This window comes from Lissotriton helveticus, chromosome 4_2 (genome assembly GCF_964261635.1).
Source record: "Lissotriton helveticus chromosome 4_2, aLisHel1.1, whole genome shotgun sequence".
Taxonomy (NCBI): Eukaryota; Metazoa; Chordata; class Amphibia; order Caudata; family Salamandridae; genus Lissotriton; species Lissotriton helveticus.
In genome coordinates, this window is record NC_136064.1 from 137,300,047 (window position 1) to 137,321,836 (window position 21,790).

General features: G+C 49.9%; 1 protein-coding gene across 1 annotated transcript in view; it reads right to left on the bottom strand.

Moving 5' to 3' along the window:
- The window catches only part of LOC144752261 (zinc finger and SCAN domain-containing protein 26-like), a 49,303-nt gene extending 28,858 nt beyond the window's left edge, over window positions 1-20,445 (bottom strand). Inside the window, exon 1 of the mRNA XM_078640271.1 lies at window positions 20,337-20,445. The gene's annotated coding sequence lies outside the window, so the exon portion shown is untranslated. The remainder of the gene's footprint in view (window positions 1-20,336) is intronic.
- Between the last annotated feature and the right edge of the window lie 1,345 nt (window positions 20,446-21,790).

Here is a 21,790-nt window from a genome sequence, read left to right on the forward strand (position 1 = left end):
CCCCCCACAGAGACACCAGCAAGAGGGCCAGATGGTTCACCACAGAACTCCTAGCCTCCAAGCAAGCCTGCCGTAAACTAGAGAAGAAATGGCACAGTGAACAAACTCCAGACAGCCACGCAGCACACAAGGACGCCGTCCGCAACCACCACCACCTCATCAGGATGGCCAAGCGGACCTCCTTCAAAGACCGCCTCGACAACAACGCACACAATAGCAAGGAACTCCTCAACATCGTGAAGGAACTCTCCAACCCCAGCTCCAACACCAACGAAATCCCGCCGTTGCAAGCCCTGTGCGACTCCCTCGCCACCTTCTTCCACCTCAAGATAGCAGACATCCACAACAGCTTCAACACCCAGACAGCCCCAACAGACAGCAACACTACAGACCCTCTGCACACCATCGACCATGACCCCCTGCTAGCCTGGGCCAGCGTGAGCATCGATGACACCATCAAGACCATGCGCACAATCCGCTCCGGCTCTCCGTCAGACCCATTCCAGCACCACGTCGTCAACAGAGCAAGCAGCTCCATCGCACCCCACCTGCGCAACGTCATCAATCTCTCCCTTGAGACCGCGACCTTCCCAGAGATCTGGAAACACGCAGAGATCAACGCCCCCTACTCAAAAAATCTAAGGCAGACCCAAGAGACCTCAAGAACTTCCAGCCCATCTCTCTGCTCCCCTTCCCGACCAAGGTCATCGAGAAAACCGTCAACAGACAGCTAACCTGATACCTCGAATAAAACAGAATCCTGGACCCTTCCCAGTCAGGGTTCCGCAGCAACCACAGCACCGAGACTGCCCTCATTGCTGCCACCGACGTCATCAGGACCCTGCTGGACAACAGCGAGACCGCAGCACTTATCCTCCTAGACCTCTCTACCGCCTTCGACACCGTCTGCCACCGCACACTACGCGCACGCCTCCATGCCACAGGGATCCGAGACAAGGCTCTGGATTGGACCACCTCCTTCCTCTCCGACAGAACCCAGAGCGTCCGCCTCATCCCATTCCGTTCCAAAGCCTCCGATATCATCTGCAGCGTACCCCAGGGATCCTCCCTCAGCCCGACGCTGTTCAACATTTACATGGCCCCGCTCGCACACGTAGCCTGACAGCACGACCTCAACATAATCTCCTACGCCGACGACACTCAGCTGATCGTCTTCCTCACCAAGGACCCCATCAGAGCCAAAGCCAACCTCCATGAAGGAATGAAGGCCGTCGCCGACCGGATGAATACCAGCTGTCTGAAACTGAACTCGGACAAGACGGAGGTCCTCATCATCGGCTCTAACCCTTTAGACTGGGACGACTCCTGGTGGCCGACAGTACTGGGGGCAGCCTCGACACCCACCGACCACGCACGCAACTGGGAATCATCCTCAACTCAATGCTCTCAATGACCAAGCAAGTCAATGCCGTCTCCTCCTCCTGCTTCAACACCCTCCACATGCTCCGGATCTACAGATAGATCCCGATAGATACAAGAAAGACATTCACCCAGGCTCTCGTCAGCAGCAGACTCGACTACGGAAACACCCTCTACGCGGGAGCCCTGACCAAGCTCATCAAACATCTACAACGCATCCAAAATGCCTCGGCATGACTGATCCTCAACATACCACGCCACGGCCACATCACTCCCCACCTGAGAAACCTGCACTGGCTCCCCGTCAACAAGAGGATCTCCTTCAAGCTCCTCACCCAGGCAAACAAGGCACTCCACAAGACCGACCCAGCCTACCTCAACAGACGACTCTCCTTCTACATCCCCAACCGCCAGCTACGCTCCGCCGACCTCTCACTCCCCACCGTCCCGCGCATCCGAAGAACAACGACTGGTGGGAGATCCTTCTCCCACCTCGCCGCCAAGACATGGAACACCCTCCCACTGAGCCTACGAGAGACCTGCTGACCTTCTGGAGGATACTCAAGACCTGGCTGTTCGATCAATAGCACCCTCCCCCCCAGCCCCTAGTGCGCTTTACAAATGATTGATTGATATACAAGGCGCAATCATCTCTGAAAAAAGTCTTGAACAGGAGCCTTTTTGTAAGGACCGGATCGCACTTATGCAGGTGAGCCTTCTGCCTCAATCACATGTCAGGGTAGGGGGTGGATTCTATTGTTTTTGCACAATTGGGCGATGATTTCTCAGTATCCTTGGGTTTTACAAATATTTCAGGGATTTCACCTGGAGTTTTATTCGGCTCACTACCAGAACCGCCAACAGTTCCCTCTTCATTTTTCTCATGCAGAGATGTCTTTTATAGACGTATAGGCTCAGTCACTTATAACCAAAGGAGCAGTGTCCTAGACATTTTTCATCCCAAGGGATTCACTATTACACTATTTTTGGTTCCCAAAAAAGATTAGGGTTACCAACTCGTACTCAATCTAAAAGAATTCAATGCCTGGATCGTGTATTGCCACTTCAAAATGGAGGGCATACACTGATTAAGAGACCTACTCCAGGAAGGCGATTGGCTGGTTCATCTGATAGAGGAGGTTAAGACATAGGTTAATTGGTAGATGGAGCACATGGACGCCTGGAATGGCAGAGCGATTTTCGCTACAGTTCCATAGAAAACCAGATCGTGACCGAACCCACCCACTCAGCAGGACACACCCTCGACCTGTGGTTCTGAAATTCTGGACCCTACTGTCATCCCAGTATCGAGATCCAATGCCCGTGCCACAAAATATCAACATCCCATGACGAATTTGGTGTCAACGGACCGGTAATGATTATGACATCATCCCTGTATATTTGCATCATGATCGAGGAATGCCAACACCCCTAAATCGTAGTTTCCGTTCCGACCCCTCAGACTCCATTTTGTAAACGGCATCCATCTTGTGTCTTGCCCTCATGATAAGTCAATTGAGTAAGGTCGAGCTTGATCTAAAAGGACACGTCCACCTCTCCCTGACTCCCCCCTGACCTGTCCCAACTGACTCCCTTGCCTCCAGCCAAACCTGTTTGGGCAGCTCCTCGCCCAGTGGCCAAATACGATAGCATCAATGCATAACATACCACAAACCATTCACCGCGTACAGATCATGTTTTCTACACACACACACACCTGTCCGCGTTCCTTGTTTATGGCCAGTTTTATGACTAGGAGGTGCCCTTCTTTATTGGGGTTTCATCGATATCTGATGGGAGTTCCGGGACTGGCTGGGTAATCTATCACGAACGGGACGTCCAAAATATGGGCTTGCCTACATGACTTCGCTCTTTGTATTGTTGTAGAAATATGTTTACAGCCATATCATAAACTCAAGAATTCTTGCTTGCAGCTATTATTTCTGTATATAAGGAGAAGGCTTGTTCTGTAAAAACGAACAGTCTCCTGAGAACACACGATCCGCGTTGTCGTGCTTCTAGGACACATGTTACTTGGTAGCTGCCAATAAAACTTGATCTCTGACTGCGACTAGAAGACTCCGTGTTTCTGTGGTCCGGAACAAGGGAGAACTCAGAGGTCTTCGGGTGTTATTCCCTGGCACCACCGGGTTCTTAAAAACCCGGCACCTCAGTTGGCGCCCAACTCGGGGCGGTATCAAGCGGTATCCAAGCCAGATGTTCGTGAGGAGCTTCGTGTGAAAATTCCAGAGGACGGCCAGCCACTTCAGCGACCCCTGTATGTCGACGTGGTTCCGAAGGTCTTTGCTGCGAGGTTCCCCGCGTCCCGACGGCTACGAAGGACTGCTGCCCTGACTATCGCCTTGTTTTGGACCCAGTGATCCTTGGTAGAGCGAAACGATAGACGAGTCTTCTAGCGACGTCATCGATCTTCAAATACTTCAGTTAAGTATAGGTGGAGCGTCTCCCAGTCCTTAGTTTGATCCTTAGTTTTTGGTATCCTTGAGATACGCTTTGATTTGGTACTTGCAAGCCCCAAAGCCGAAGGACTCGTGTTTTCACGAGAAATATCGTAATCGATAATCCTTTGAAGTTTGAAGCTAAACGAGTGAGCAAAGATGCCTTGCTTTAGCGGACTTGGAAACTTGTTTTGTCTTGGTTGTAGTAAGGACTCCCGATTAGAGGATTCTTGTCCGGTTCCTCCGATTGGAACTCCAACGTATGAGCTCTATGTGAAGCATGGCGTAGGTCCTATCACATATAATGAAGTGTGGATAAAATACACCCACAAGGATGGTGTTTTAAAGTAGCCCCAATATGGTAGTTTTGACCCAGAAATCTTAGACAACCTAGAGGTCAAATTGTTCAAGAAAAAAGCCCGGCCGACGATATTTGACTCTTTTCGCTTATGGCGCAAAGAAGCCAAACAGAAAGAAATAAAATTAGCAAAAAGGAATAAAAGAGGTATGTCAATGGTGCAAGCTGCCGTTGCATACAGGGATAACGAGGAAGAGCAAGAAAGCGAACAAATACTTTGGAGCAAGAAACTAGCAGTAGATAAATGCTACCCGATGTTACCAAATAAGGGACGAGGTCAAGAGGAAAGATCCGAGAAAGATCCGTTAATGTCCCAATTATTGAGCTCACCTCCACCGTATGCGTTAGACGCTACCGCACCACCAAAGCATTTTACTATACCGCGCCCCGGCGCACGTAACCCAGCTCTTGCACGAACGCCAGCTCCTCTTCAGCTGGTTTCTACTTCTCCGGCGCAGCCTTCTCAAGAGCCGCCATCTTTGCTACATACTCCATCTACTTCTACCACTTTGCCTACAGCTCCAACTGTTCCCTATGATACTACGTCTGCCACTGTTTCAACTTCCTCTGCTGTGGCCTCGATTTCTTCTTCGCCTCAGCCTGTCTTTTCTGATGCATTTGCCCCTCCGCAAGCTTCTCCTTCTATTAGACAAAGAGTGACAGGTACCGTCACTGGTCTGCTTTCACCTTTCTTCGGGTCGCCTAAAACGACCCCTAAAACAGAAGATAGACAGTTACGTAGTCAACTGCCTGATTACGAGGAAAGAAAAGTGCTGAATGAACTAGCACGCCAATGGATTGCGGATACTGTTAGATATGATGTTCAGTCTGTTATGGAAGTTTTCCGTCAATGGAATGCACCCACTCAGAGATACGTATTCGAAGAGATGTGTGTATATCTGTGCGAAGATTTGGAGACGAATGATCCCAAATACACAATGGACGAACTATGGTGTACGCGTTTTAAGTTCCATGAAGGTATGATTACAGGTGCAGATGTTGAGAAAGCGATAGAGTTATTGCTCTCTTATAGGAGTAAGGGAAACGTCTCTAGATCATTGTACCAAGACGACGTATCAGGTAGGAAAAGAGCGAGACAGTACCCCATGAGAGAGGTTCCTCCGGTTTGGAGGGAAGGCGATGCGAATGTAGTACCGCCAATTCTGCCACATTTCCAGCGTGTATGGGTACATGTCCCCTGGAAAAGATCAGAAGTTTTAGCGCTCAAGCAGACACTACCTGATCCCCGTAAAAACCCGACTGGGTATTATAAGGAGTTATCGCAGACTGCAAACTCATGCATAATGAATTTAGCAGATGTAGACATGTTGTTTGGGAATGTTGTCCCACATCCTTTATGGAGTAAAATTCGTCATACGGACCATGACCAAGAACTGGGTGATTCATGGGCTAATATTACCGCTATAGATGCTAGACAAATTGGTGGTTCTAAACCTGAGCCGTTAATAGCCAAACTTCCCGGTAGAATTATCACGTACATGAACACATTAATGCCTGAGTTACGGGTAAACTGGGACAAGCTATCTGCGTGCAAGCAGAAGAAGGATGAGAATGTGTCTGACTTTTTCACGAGATTTGAGGAGACTTTCACCGATCATAGTGGTCAAGATATGGCTACCGAGGGTGGTCAAAGATTGTTTGTAGACAAATTCGTACATAATTTGCTTCCTGAACTGTGTACTAAACTAAAAGATTCAGAGAGTACTTGGGCTGTCTCTACGTCAGCGCAGATTTTAGCTACAGCCCAGTACTATGAAAATAGGCGCAAAGACGAGCTAGATAAGATAGACAAAAAGACTAAAGATTTGAAAACTAAGGTTCTTCTCCAGCAGGCCTATCCGCCTCGCACGACTAGTCAGCCCAATTATCAACCACAACAGCAGTATTCGAGAAACGCGCAAGGAAACGAGTTTTCCCATCAGCGTCTTCCGTATGGCCCGAATCAATGTGCGTATTGCAAGGAAGAGGGTCATTTTAAAGGTAATTGTCCGGCTCTTGCGCGACGTTTAAACAGTGTTTCAGGTATAAGGGGTAGAGGTGTTCAAAGTGTTCATAAGGGTAGGGGCCGTGGAAATTTCTCCCAGAACACAGATTCTTTTCCGCCTCAGAATTCCATGAACAGCTTTGACCAACAGAATAATGCATCGTCTAGGTCAGCTCAGTACTATGCTGACGACTATTACACCTTACACGAAAATGAGGGTAATGATTGCTAGGACAGCCATGGACAAAGAGAGGGAGTCGTTTCAGTTCCAGTAGATCAGAATGGACCTTATGTCGAGGTGATTGCCTCAGGAGTGTCAGAGCCATTTCTGCTGGATACTGGTGCTACAAAAAGTTCTATTATGCACTCAAAACTTCCTGGCGCACCTTTGTCTGGCGAAATGAATGTCTCAGTAGGTTTCTCTGGCGCCCCTGTTAGAAACCCGATCTCTAGTCCCATGTCCCTTTCTGTTGGCCCATGCGAATTAGAAGCACCCCTCATTTTGACAACAGGTTGCGGTGAAAATTTGTTAGGTTTGGATTTACTAAAAAGGTTGTATGCGACTTTGTACTGTTCCCCCTTGGGAGTACAGCTTACTTTAGGTAAGAAAGTCGTTTCTCCAATGTATGTGTCAAAAGAAAATATTGCAACTGAATTGTCGTGTCTTCCTGATGTACTCTGGGCTAATGGTTCTAATGATGTAGGTAGTTTGGAGATAGCACCGTATGTCATAACATTGAAAGCCAACGTTAGGTTGCCACGTATTCCCCAATATAAAATATCTAGCGAATGTGAAAAGGCGTTATTGACGATTGTTTATGACCTGATTGATGAAGACGTAATCGAAGAAACAACAGGAAATGTTTGTAACAGTCCAGTTTTACCGGTCTTAAAACGTACCGATCCTTCACAGCCCCCTGTGTACAGGTTCGTGATTGACCTCAGAGAAGTGAACAAGGTAGTTATCCCACAGTTTCCAGTTGTCCCCGACATTACTGCTTTGTTGACGATGGTTCCAGCTTCAGCAAATTGGTTCTCGGTGATCGACCTGAAGAACGCTTTCTTCAGCATCCCGATTGCTGAGGAGAGTAGAGATATTTTTGGATTCAATTTAGGAGGACGAAGCTTCCGCTTCAAGTGCGCTCCTCAAGGCTACTGCGAAAGCCCATCAATATTCAGTCAGGCCCTGAAAACACAACTGGAAACAATTTTTCTACCAGATGGGTCAACTCTGATTCAGTATGTAGATGATCTGCTGATCGCTGCAGACACTGAAGAAATTTGCAAACAAGCTACGCTGTCATTATTGCATCACTTATGTGACATGAAGCACAAAGTCTCTCTCTCCAAACTACAATTTTGTCGACAAGAGGTAACCTACCTAGGTCACATCTTGTCGAAGGAGGGAAGGAGACTGACACCAGAAAGAATACAGGCAATAGCAGAGCTGAGTGCCCCAAGGACACAGAGAGAGGTTCGAGCCTTCTTGGGCATTACATCGTACTGTAGACAATGGATACCGAATTTCTCACTACTAGCCAAACCCTTGCTGGCACTACTCTGTAAAGACACGCCCAATCCTATGCCCTGGTCTGAAGATTGTCAGACGAGTTTCCACGAGTTGCGTGATGCATTGTGTTCGGCTCCTGTGTTGGGAAACCCCAACTACAGTAAGCATTTTACATTATACGTCCATGAGAAGGAAGGTTGTGCATTATCAGTCCTAACACAACACTTTGGGGACAAACAGCGCCCATGCGCGTATTTTTCGGCAACTCTAGACCCTGTGGCTAAAGCCCTACCAAGTTGTCTGAGGGCTACCGCCGCAGCAGCTGTCTGCATTCGACAGTCTGCTGGATTAGTCATGAATAATACTCTGATCGTTATGGTTCCGCATGCAGTAGACATTTTGCTAAACAGGACGAGGACACAACATCTTACTAGCGCTCGACTATCCAGTTACGAACTTACACTGTTAGCAAGTCACATCCACATAAAGAGGTGTGATACACTCAACCCCGCTACGCTACTACCCATCCCGACAGAAACAGACGAGATTGATAAACAGGACTGCTGCTTTAGGACAGAAGAAGAGACAAAAGGGAGAGTAGACTTACAGGACACTCCCCTTCCTGAATGCAATGATACTTTATGGGTTGATGGTTCATGTTTCAAGTTGCCAAATGGTGATACGACTGCAGCCTATGCCGTAACAACATTACACACCATTATAGAGACCGCGCGCATTTCCCACAATTCTGCACAAGCTGCAGAGCTAATTGCACTTACAAGAGCATGTGTGTTGGCGAAAGGAAAGCGAGTGAATGTGTACACTGACAGCCAATACGCCTTTGGTGTGGCTCACAGTTTTGGGAGATTGTGGCGTGAACGTGGATTCCTGACGTCACATGGTGCAAAGATACAGCATGGTCAGCTAGTTAATGAGCTCCTCGAGTCACTGACCTTGCCACTACAAGTTGCCATTGTGAAATGCAGTGCACACAAAAAGATTCAAGACGATGTTGGCCGCAGGAATGCATTTGCAGACGAGGTTGCGAAAGAGACTGCAAGGAACACAATGAGTCGGATGTATGTTGTAGGTCCCGCTAGATGGATTACTGATGTGGGAATGTGTGAGGACACCATCAAAAGCGTGAAATCTATACAAGCCGAGGCAACTGAGAAAGAGGTGAATGAATGGAGAGAAAGTAAGGGTAGGTTAGATGCGAATGGTTGTTGGGTCGAATTGTCAGAACACCAGCGATGGCTATTACCTAACGCCTATGTACTTGCAGTAGTAACAATGGCTCATGGATTTGCGCACATCAGTTTGAAAGGAATATGTAAGCTATTGGCCCCAGTATGGCAGAATAGCAATATCCCAAAATATGCAGAGAACGTGGTCAGAAAATGTATGGTGTGTTTGAAGCATAATCCCGGTAAGGGAACCCCAACTCCAGCTGGTCATTTTGCGCCTCCAACGTATCCGTTCGAGGTTTTGCAGCTCGATTTCATCCACATGGAGAGGTGCAACAATCTGAAGTATGTGCTCGTTGTTGTTTGCGCTTTTTCAAGGTGGGTGGAAGCATACCCCCTTAAGGACAATACCGCCTTGTCAACTGCCAAAACCCTTGTCAAAGAATTCTTCCCTAGATTCGGCATGCCTAGAATGATCTGGAGTGATAATGGAAGTGAATTCGTAGGACGTGTGATGAGGAGAGTGTGTGAGTGTCTAGGCATACGCCAAAAGTTCCACGCTGCAAACCACCCCCAATCAGCTGGATTAGTGGAGTGCTACAATGGCACATTGAAACTCAAACTAGCCAAGGTCCAAGCCAGCACAGGTCTTAAATGGCCTGACGCCTTGCCTCTAGCACTCCTGTCGACCAGAATGACCGTCCATTCTAGATTAGGACTTAGCCCCCATGAAATAGTGTTTGGCCGCCCAGCCAACGTCTGGGGCGTGCCAAGGCCAAAGAAACTCAGCGAAATAGAACACCCCGTACTGCTTGACTATTTGTGCGAATTGACAACTAAATTGCGCGTTTTACACCAACAGGTTCACAGTTCCTCTCCGCCAGCCTCTGATGATCCAGGTCACTCCATCGAACCCGGCACTTGGGTTCTGGTGCGGAATTTTCGGCGCACAAACAACGAACAACCCAGGTGGACCGGACCGTACCTTGTGCTTCTTTCCACGAGATCAGCCGTTCGGGTGGAAGGAAAGAAAAGTTGGATACACGGTACCCACTGCAAACGGGTCCCTCTGCGCCTTCCATACGACCGGTGGGTCAACGAAGGAATTGCCGACTCCGAGACAGAATCCATACCTCGCTTCATCCCTTTCAGCGATGCACGTTTAAAAGAAACTGGTACCGAAAAGGAGAGTGATCATATTTTACAAGGACTTGTGCCACCGTCAATGCAGTTGGACACTTCAGAACCTAAGACATTGTTTGAAGACCACACCGTACCTGGGAAACAACAATATAATCTAAGGTCAAGACAAAGAGACTAATAAAAAGCAAATTAATGTGATTTCCCTTCCCCCAAGAACTATTTTTGATTTTTCAGCTCTCTCACTCTCAGGAAACTTGCTCATTTTTGATTTTCGAACCGCCATCCGGTTCTGCTGCTAGGGTCGCGGTTGAAGTCTGGGGAGTGCAGCTGGGGACGTTTAGGTCAACGGTTCTGGTTGGTCCAAGGGAGTTACCCCGGACTGAACAGAGTGCACTCCCTGGCAGAATCAATCTACCACCGCGGGCAGCAACTAGAGGATGGAGTTTCCTAGGGTAAAGAGACCTACCAGATTCACGAACATTGGAAGACAACTATGCACTGTACTGGCCAAAAGAAGGTTTTTGATAACATGTATTTTAATGTTGTGTAGCATAACGATGTTTTTGACTGGTTATACTCTATTCGTATTCCAAGTTACTTTTTCTTGACACCCGGCCACCACCTCCTCCTACTATCTCTCCACACTACTTTCACCCTCTACCTGAACACGAGTCTGCCAGAAGACTCGAATTTGTAAACAACTCATTTATTCAACTCCTACACCAACACCAGTCCATAATGAACACATCGAACTGTTGGATATGTGAACTCATGCCACACACAACTGATAAGGGTATCCCATACTTCATCCTGCCATTCAGTTATTATGGTTCTCTGTGGGCTTTCCAGACCATGTTCCTGTTCGCCCTAGAACCATACCCAACCCGTTCCATTGAAAGCGATTCCAACAACAAGGCACTAGTGGCAGGGATAAGAAATATGAGTAGGGAGTTCGACACATATCAAACGATCCCCAAAGATGAACTCACTCCATACAGTCGTTGGAACATAACTAAGAATGGGATTTCCCTGAGTAAGGGACAGACAGCAAAGAAATCCCGCCCAGTTTGGATAGTACCCCACCGAGGTCACTTATGTTTACAAGGTATCGGTAGGGATCCCAAAGCACAATTAGGAAAGAGTATATGCACGGAAACATATGTGTTCGCTTCCCGAACTTCCCCTATACTCTTAGCAGCCAAAGGCACGTATTTCGTCTGCCACGACCAAGCCTATACATGGTTGCCCCCTGACTTCTCAGGCACGTGTTTCATCTCATTTCTGCTGCCTCCCACCTACACGGCCAGAGCAGATTACCATCGGACAAGGACAGCTAGAGGTGTCGTGAGTAAAGACGACACCGCGGGTCAGGAATTTGCAGACTTCGCAAAGGGTTTTCTGCCATTTTGGGGGCCTATGGTGAACAGCAGGAATATTCGCCAGTTATCAAGGATAGTTGAATCCGCCGTGATTACAACGGCCGGAGCCCTTGACAACTTGACAACCGAGCTTCAGTCGGATCGACTTATGACCCTTCAGAACCGAGTTGCCCTAGATATCATACTCGCCGATCGTGGTGGTGTATGCAGAGTGATCCAATCTAGTTGCTGTATTTTCATCCCTGATAATGCACCGACAGTGTACCAGGCCATCTCCAAACTACACGAAATATCTGGTTCCCTTCACGTGGAAAAAGGAGATTGGTCCCTTCTAGGGTGGTTCTGGGGACTGCCTGGGGATGGAAAACACTATTCTTCGTTGGGATGATCTTAGCGCTTCTGTTTATGTTCTGCCTGTGTGTACAGTGCGCTCCTGCACTATGTGGCCTCTGTGCTACCCCATGTGTAAGGAAGCCTGTGTCAAGGGACGAACTGAGCAACAGAATGATGCTACAGCAACATCTCCACGAATTCATTAATACAGATTTGGACTCAGATTAACATGAGTTATTGCCTTATATGAGGGCAAAAGGAGGGTCTGTGGTTCTGAAATTCTGGACCCTACTGTCATCCCAGTATCGAGATCCAATGCCCGTGCCACAAAATATCAACATCCCATGACGAATTTGGTGTCAACGGACCGGTAATGATTATGACATCATCCCTGTATATTTGCGTCATGATCGAGGAATGCCAACACCCCTAAATCGTAGTTTCCGTTCCGACCCCTCAGACTCCATTTTGTAAACGGCATCCATCTTGTGTCTTGCCCTCATGATAAGTCAATTGAGTAAGGTCGAGCTTGATCTAAAAGGACACGTCCACCTCTCCCTGACTCCCCCCTGACCTGTCCCAACTGACTCCCTTGCCTCCAGCCAAACCTGTTTGGGCAGCTCCTCGCCCAGTGGCCAAATACGATAGCATCAATGCATAACATACCACAAACCATTCACCGCGTACAGATCATGTTTTCTACACACACACACACCTGTCCGCGTTCCTTGTTTATGGCCAGTTTTATGACTAGGAGGTGCCCTTCTTTATTGGGGTTTCATCGATATCTGATGGGAGTTCCGGGACTGGCTGGGTAATCTATCACGAACGGGACGTCCAAAATATGGGCTTGCCTACATGACTTCGCTCTTTGTATTGTTGTAGAAATATGTGTACAGCCATATCATAAACTCAAGAATTCTTGCTTGCAGCTATTATTTCTGTATATAAGGAGAAGGCTTGTTCTGTAAAAACGAACAGTCTCCTGAGAACACACGATCCGCGTTGTCGTGCTTCTAGGACACATGTTACTTGGTAGCTGCCAATAAAACTTGATCTCTGACTGCGACTAGAAGACTCCGTGTTTCTGTGGTCCGGTACAAGGGAGAACTCAGAGGTCTTCGGGTGTTATTCCCTGGCACCACCGGGTTCTTAAAAACCCGGCACCTCAGACCCCCTCTTCACAACAGGAATTTCCATCACCTTCAGCCACATCATCGAACCCCATGGATTGACCATCGATGCATCCACTTCACCTTCAAAACACGCACCTTCCACAGACACTAGCACCTGCTACCACGAAGAAACTGGACCAGAATCACTGACGACCAGCTAACCTCATCACTCAGCAACTCCACCCCAACCATCGCGGAAAACGATGACGCCAACACCGCAGCCTGAACCCTGAACAGATTGATCTCCGACGGCGCCAACACCATAGCCTCCCTCAAGAAAAACAACAACATCCACGCCAAGAAAGCTAGATGGTTCACCACCGAACTTCGAGAGTCCAGACGCACTTGCCGCCGCCTCGAAAAGGCCTGGTGGAACACCAAATCCACAGAAGCCCACAACAACTTCAGAGCCACCACCAACACCCACCACCAACTCATCAGAAAAATGAGGAAAAAAGCGATCGAAGACAGAATCTCCACCCATGCGCACAACAGGAAGGAAGTCTTCAACATCATCAATGAGTTCGCCCAACCCACCAGCGAGTCCACCGACATCCCTCCCTCACAAGACCTCTGCGACATACTCTGCACCTTTTTCCACCACAAAATCAAGAACATCCATGACAACTTCGACGAAGACAACCAACACACTGAACCCTCACTGACCACCCCTGACACCCTGAAGCCAGCGATCGACAACTGGACAGCCCTCACCACCAAAGACAGACTGAAGACAATGAATTCAATCCACTCTGGGGCCCCCATGGACCCCTGCCCCCACCACATTTGCAACAGAGCCCCAACACCATTGCACTCATGCTCTGCCACACCATCAACGGCTCCCTGGCAATCGCCTTGTTCCCTGACGACTGGAAACACGCTGAGATCAACCCTCTCCTGAAGAAACCTTCGGCGGACCCCACCGACCTCAAAAACTACAGAGCCATCTCCCTGCTCCCGCTCCCAGCAAAAGTCAGTCATCGAAAAAGACGTCAACAGCCAACTTGCCACATACAACGAAGAGCACAACATCCTTGACTCGTCCCAATTCGGCTTCAGAAAAAAACACCCTCCTAGCTGCAATAGACGACATCCGTACCTTACTGGACAAAGGAGAAACAGACAAGGCCCTTGACTGGATCCGCTCCTTCCTCTCCGGCAGAACGCAGCGGGTCAGACTCCCCCCTTTTCTCTCGGACACTACACCTACCACCTGCGGAGTCCCCCAAGGGTCCTCCCTTAGCCCTACGATCTTCAACATCTACATGGCTTCGCTCGCCCCTATTGTCAGAACCTATGGGCTCAACATTGTGTCATACACAATGTTGAGCCAAATGATGTTCCTATTGTGAAGCGCTCTGACACCTTCGGGTAAAGTCTGCGCTATATAAAAATGCACAAATAATTAAATAAATAAATAAATAAATAAACAGACGACACCCAACTCCTCCTCTCCCTATCCAACAAATCCAGCACCTGCGCACACTCCACTGGCTCCCCATCGAAGCTAGAGTCACATTCAAGATGCTAATGTACACTCACAAGACCCTCCACGACACCGGACCAGCATACCCAGGGCTTTAAGTGGGCCGGGTCTCAAGGGGTCTGAGCACCGGCAGTTTTTTAAAGGGGGCCTCGAAACGGGTCTCTATCGGGCTCTGTTTTGAGCCCAGGCACAGGCTGTCCGTTTTTTTCCGGACTGCAGTGACTGCAGTTTGCTGTCACTGCAGTCTGGATAAAAGTGCTAGGGCGCAAAACAGCCCGATGGAGACCCATTTTGAGACAGCAGGCACATCGATGTGCGCTGCTCACACTGCTGACTTCTAACAAGTGGTCAGTTACAGCATGACGTCATGTGTGTGTGCGTTGTGGGCGAAGGGAAATCCTTTAAAGAGTCATTTTCTTTCTGGATTTCCCTTGTCTTTCTGAAACACAAGAGCAGCAACATTGTGGTAGGGTCACGAGGGCTTTAACTGGACGCTTTTTCAATATTATATGTAAGAAGCCATAGTTGCAGCTTATTTATCTTATGCAACTAATAACCATTGACAAAGCCAATAGTCCTTACTTGTTGCAGGTGTAATGTTACTTGTTGTCTCATATCTGGATGCAATGACAGAAACCGCAAAATACAAGTCGTGCGGCACACTATGCTAAACACATTTTTAGCGTAAGTTTGTTAAAGCCACTCCCCTAATTACACTGGCCACGCCCCTTTGAGGGACCCCCCAGTTTTTTCATCCCACTTAAAGCCCTGAGCATACCTGAACAGCCGACTTCAATTTTACGCACTCCAAAGTATGAATGAATGAATGAAAAAAGACTTATATAGCGCAACTTAGCCCTTCGGGCGTCAAGGCGCCTAACCAAATCATAATCAAAACATAATCTTAGGTCTGAGAGCATGTCTATGGATAGGCCTCGATGAAGAGCCACGTTTTTAAAGATTTCTTAAAAAGCACCATGGAAGGTAGTGTTTTTAGCTCGGCGGGAAGGGCGTTCCACAATATAGGGGCCACAGAGGAAAAAGCCCTTCCCCCCCATCTAACTCTATTTGTCCGAGGGACGGATAGAAGGTTCTTAGTAGCAGAACGTAAGTTTCTACTGGGGGTGTAAGGAACCAGAAGGGAACTTATAGCTTCAGCGCAGCCGCCAGAAATAGCGCTGAAAACCAGGCACAGGATTTTAAATGAGATCCTGGCCTGGATCGGGAGCCAATGCAGGCTCTTCCTGGCGAAAGTAGCTGAGGAGAAGTTAGGAACATCCAGGACAAATCTAGCAGCCGCGTTCTGGATGGTTTGAAGACGTCGGATAAGGCCTTTATTGATGTCTGCATAGAGCGCGTTGCAGTAATCCAACCGTGATGTAACTAAAGCAACCACAGTCTGTTTGCGGGCTTGGGGGGAGAGGTAGTGAGAGATTTTCCTGAGAATCTTAATAACTCCCCAGCAGATGGACACAGTTCTATTAACCTGCTGTGTCATGGCAAGGGAGGTGTCGATAATCACACCCATATTTCGGGCGGATTTCGAAGGCTGAGGACAGGCTCCAAGGGAAGGGGGCCACCAATCACTTGACCATGTGTCTTGATCCTTGCCAAAGACCAGGACCTCGGTTTTTTCTCCGTTCAGCTTTAGTGAGTTTAAGATCATCCACTCCGAGACTGCTTGCATGCAGTTTCTGAAACTGAACGCGGAGGTACTCACCGAGTGAGAGAAAGACACCATGATCTGGGTGTCATCAGCGTATGACACCACCTCCATCCCCTGCGATCTTACTAGCCTGGTAAGTGGGGCCACATAGATGTTGAAAAGGGTCGGACTCAAGGCCGACCCCTGTGGTACCCCACATTGCACAGGTGTAGTAGGGGAGAGGTACTCTCCTAGCTTGACCCTCTGCTCTCTCTGGTTAAGGAAGGAGGTCAGAAGGCTCAATGCTAGACCCTCCACCCCTATCTCCCTCAGACGGGCTGTTAAAGTCGAGGGAGATAGGGTATCAAAGGCTGCAGTCAGATCAAGCAGGACCAGAAAAATAGTCTGGCCTCGGTCAACCTTTGATCGAATGTTGTCTACCACAACCGTAAGGGCCGACTCGGTGCTGTGAAATTTCCGGAACCCATGCTGAGATTGATCAAGGAACCCAGACGCCTCAAGGAAGGTAGTCAAATGCTGATTTAGATGAAATTCAAGCATTTTAGCTGGGGCAGGCAACAGAGATATAGGTCGGAAATTTTTGAGGGTTTCCGGATCCAGAGTCGGCTTTTTAAGTAGAGGCTTGACTATAGCCTTTTTCCATGTTGCTGGAAACAGGCCCTCGGTCATGGCACGATTCATCACCTCAAGAAGAGGGGGCAGCAGCATTTCCCTACACTCTTTCAGAACCCTCAAAGGGCAAGGGTCCAGTGGAGATCCTGATTTAGTTCTATTCAAAAGTAAATCAAGATGATCAAGAGTGAGGAGAGGGAAGTTAGTCAGTCTCTTGGAGGGGTCCTTTGCCCAGCACTCTAGAGCAGGCTGAGCCGGCACAAGATGAGAGCTCATTAGATCTCTCTGAACTTCGAGCGTGGAGTATATATTGGAGATTTTAGTGTGGAAAAACTGCGAGATCTTGTCACACAGCTCTTGGGAACCTATGACGGGATCAGGGGTTTGTAGAGAACACAAGGAATCAACGATTTTAAATAGTTCCCTAGAAGAAGTAAGGGACGTAGTTAGTTTAGAGAAATAGGCCTGCTTTTCTTTAATGACCCTAGCCTTATAGTCTCCGAGCAAAAACTTATGTTTCTCTCTGTCTGTGGGATCCCAAGTTTTTCGCCATAGTCTCTCCTGTTTCCTACAGCTCTGTCTTAAGAGCCTGAGAGGCTCTATAAACCAGGGGGCTGAAGGTTTCCGCCTAGCTGAATAGCGGAGAGAGGCAGGGGCTAGAAGATCTACTGCTCTGGAAATAAAGTTGAAAAATTCCAGTGCAGCATCACTGACGTCCTTAGCAGAAGAGATAGTAACTTGTGCCATGAGGGGGGCAAGGGAGTCATTCGTGATAGCCCTATAGTTCCGCCTAAGTTCCTTGTTGGTGGGGGCGAGGGGCGGTGAGGAGGAGAGGAAGAGTTTAAGTTCCAGGGGGACTGCAAAATGGTCTGACCAGACCAAGGGAATAGGAGGACCCGTAGAGAGTCTAGGGTCGTTGGAAAACACCCCGTCCAGAATATGGCCAGCCAGATGGGTGGGACTAGTTACCAGCTGGCGCAGGCCACATGCGGCCAGGGGTTCCACCAAGGAAAGAGTATCATTAGAGCCAAGGTCATCTAGATGGAAGTTCAGGTCCCCCATAACCGTAAGGTGGGGTTTGCCAAAGTAGGGTTCTAGGATTTTGAGTAGATTATGACTAAAACTGGGTCTGGGACCAGGAGGTCTGTAAATGAGAAGACCAGTAAAGGATACTGAGGGAGAAGAGGATATGAAAAAGTGAACAGCCTGAAAAGAATCTGAGGGAGCAGAGAGAGTTTTAATGCGGCAAATGGATGAAACTCTATATAGGATTGCCAAACCTCCGCCCCTGCGACCCACTCTATCCAATCTGGCTAGCGCATAGCCCTCGGGAATAGCGTTCAGGAGGTCAGGGCCAGAGGCTTCAGACGCCCAGGTTTCGGTCACAAAAACCCATGAAGGGTTCCTAACTGTAACAAAATCGTGGAACGCGATATTATTTTTAATCAAAGATCTAGCATTGATGAGATAGCCCCCTTCCGTATATGCGGTAGGCGTATTAAAAGTTTTATCCAAGGTCTGCCTTTTAGGGAGGTCAGGAAAAGAAGGCTCAGTGTGAGCAGTATAACAGCAGCATAAAGGTGAACAGAGAAAAGCCTCCGGGGTAAAACTATAGTGGCAGGGTAGAAAGGGGGGCTTTAGTGCAACAATATCATTATAAGCATAGGACCAGGTTACCTGGCTAGCCGCCAATGAAGCAATATCTTCCCTGCGCAGCTTGTCCTGCAGCCCGTCCTCAGCGCGGACGGGCGCAGACGGGCTTAACTTTGGCGCAACTTTAGCGCATGACCGCTGTGCGCGTCCGCTGTGCGCGGAGATATTCATCCCGGTTAAATGTATCCGGTCAGGAGTCTATCGCCCCACCTGACCAGCACCGGCCAATCAGAGCGAGAGCAGCTCTTTGCCGACGTGCCCTCCACTCAAACGGGAGAACCCGCGGTGGAACGGGGCACAGGCAGCGAAAATGACACACAAGAAGGTAAAGTGCAAACTACAGTTTTTAAAAGGCAAATGAAGTGCAGGTGCATTTAAAAACACGAGGAGATTAAAAGAGCTGGTTTCGCCCGATATCCCTGAATAGCAGCAAGTACAATAGAGATTAGCAGCAAGGCATTCACCAGAAGCAGCTAACAGCCAGGCATAGTATTCATGCACTGGGACCCTGCGATCAGCCCAGCTCTCCTACGCCGTGTCCCCCGCACCAGAAAGACCAGATCGGGAGGCCGCTCCTTCTCCTTCCTCGCGGCCCGAGCCTGGAACGCCCTCCCGCTCCACCTCAGACAGACATCGCTCCCCATCTTTGCAAGAAACCTCGAAACCTGGCTCTATGACGGACCCCCTCCTTGCTGGATAGGAACCTGCGACCCCCTCACCCCCCCCCTCTCTCCCTCCCCCAACCCCCAGTGCTTTGAGACCCTCATGGGTGAGTAGTTGTGCTTTAACAAACACCTGATTGATTGATTGATTGATAGGTTGTCTGTACTCCAGGGTGGGAGCTCTGGCTCCTCCTCTCCTGTCAGAACAGCGCCCTGAAGCCCTGGCGCTATGCAAACACCACAGCGCATCAGAAGAGCCCCTCATGAGAGTGAGAGTGAAGCTGGGGCCCCTGGGGGCCCATCTCTGTATATGACTAGGCACCACCTGTAGGACTTCCGGTTCTCCCCAGCAGGGGGCTTCACGCCTGTCCATCCCCGACACAGGCCCGCGCAGGGCTTTATGTGGGCCGGGTCCTGCCGGTGTCCAGGGACGGAGCCTGGGCCGCAGGGCCCGGGGCCCTTGAAGGCACCGGTGACGTCAGCAGGAGTACTTCTAAATACTGATCAAGGGCCGTCGGGCTCGAGCACAGGAGCCGGTGCAAGAATGAAGAACATGCGAGGAACATGTTAAGAACATATAAGAAGACGTGAAGAGCATCTCCCCCGGACCCCTTAACCTGCACTGCCCTGGATGGAGAGACCCCCTGCCCCCCCCGTCCCGGGATTGGTAGCCCCTTCCAGATGTGGAGTCCCCGTGCCCTCCCACACTCTGGATCTAGGGTCCCTCCACCCCCGATGATGGAGAGTCCCTGCCTTCCCCCCCCCCCCCCCCCCCCGGGATGCAGGGTCCCTGTCTTCCCCCCCCCCCCCCCCGGGATGCAGGGTCCCTGTCTTCCCCCCCCCCCCCGGGATGCAGGGTCCCTGTCTTCCCCCCCCCCCCCCCCCGGGATGCAGGGTCCCTGTCTCCCCCCCCCCCCGGGATGCAGGGTCCCTGTCTCCCCCCCCCCCCCCGGGATGCAGGGTCCCTGTCTCCCCCCCCCCCCGGGATGCAGGGTCCCTGTCTCCCCCCCCCCCCCCCCCCGGGATGCAGGGTCCCTGTCCCCCCCCTCCCCCCCCCCCGGGATGCAGGGTCCCTGTCTCCCCCCCCCCCCCCCGGGATGCAGGGTCCCTGTCTCCCCCCCCCCCCCCGGGATGCAGGGTCCCTGTCTCCCCCCCCCCCCCCGGGATGCAGGGTCCCTGTCTCCCCCCCCCCCCCCCCCCGGGATGCAGGGTCCCTGTCCCCCCCTCCCCCCCCCCCCGGGATGCAGGGTCCCTGTCCCCCCCCTCCGGGATGCAGGGTCCCTGTCCCCCCCCGGGATGCAGGGTCCCTCCGTCCGCCTCAGCCCTACCTGCCCCTCCTGCTGCCGCCGCCGCAGACACGGCTGGGAGGAATGAGGAATAACAGCCCCAGCCCGCAGGCGCCCGAGGGCAGTGTACACGGGATGAGGAATAACCAGGGAAACACTGCTCTTCTGCCCACCCCCGTGACATACTATAAAATGAGGAATAACCAAGGAGACACTGCTCCCCTGCCCAACCCCTCCCTCTCCACACACCATAGAACGGGGAATAACCAGGGGACACTGCTCTCTTTCTACCCCCGCCCCCGACACACCACGGAATGGGGAATAACACCGGAGACACTGCCCCTCGGTTCTGCTGCGCATGGGACTGGAGCGGGGGCCTTAGTGGAGCCCCCCCCACCCCCTGCAGAGCCCGGGCCTGGGCAGGGAGAGGCTCGGGGCCCCTGCACAGCAGGGGGGGGGGCAGTGCTGGGCGCGGGAGCCTGCTTTGGGTTTATTTTATTCATTGAATGCGTCGTTGTAGCGCGCAGAGCAGGCGTCAGGGCGCTTCACAGCAGGAACGATGAAGAGAAGAAGTTACACAGAAGCAAACCTTACAGGAGGCGAGCACGAGAGGAGCAAAGGGGGCATTACAGGAGGAAGGAGGGACACGCCTGCAGTTCAGTTCATAACCATAGCAAACATAAAGCATAAAACATAAACTACGCACTGTGATTGTAATACCGTTTTTTGGACTTAAAACCTTGCAATATCCAAGCACTTTTCCAGGTAATTAGCGTGAACCACAGTCTGATGACAGTTATCAATAAAAGGTCTAATGTGCAATAAATGTGTCCAGGGGCTTCAGTACTCTTTAAATACAAAACGCGCCTAGTAAAGTGCAATGTTCTCTGCAAAACTCTGCAAACATAAAGTGACGTGTGCTAGTAACCAGAGATCACATGAATAGTGTCCCTGACAGTGGCACTAAAGGCCCTGTAGGGGCTAATAATCGAGGCGCTACTCCGCTCCCTAAAGTAACGTGTGTTGGTTCCCAAGTACTTGATGTTCAAATAATAATTGATTTCCTGTCAGTCATACATCTTAAAAAATATGAAGCTGCATAAAAACATATACCAGAACTTCCCAGAGTAAACATTAGCTGCATCGCATTAGATCCTGAGCTAAGGAAAAGTAGTTCAATCAAGATATTGCACGCCGGTTTACATTGGGGAACTTGACTCTGTGGATCTCTGTACTCGGAGGTAACCTTCCTAGCGGGAAAATATTGAGCTACTTAGTCCCTGGATATTTGGGACAAGAACTGCCCGTTTTTGTTTGTGTTTGGACGGATAGAACACCTTTGAAATTGACCAATACGCCATATGTTGCATGTCTAATTTTGTTGCAGATTGTGAATTGGGAGTTATTTTCTCTGGATTTCTACATTACAGCTTCATGAAATTCTCCAGGCCCTGACGAAGTCATTTGGTTTGAATGACCTTGACGAAACACGTGTT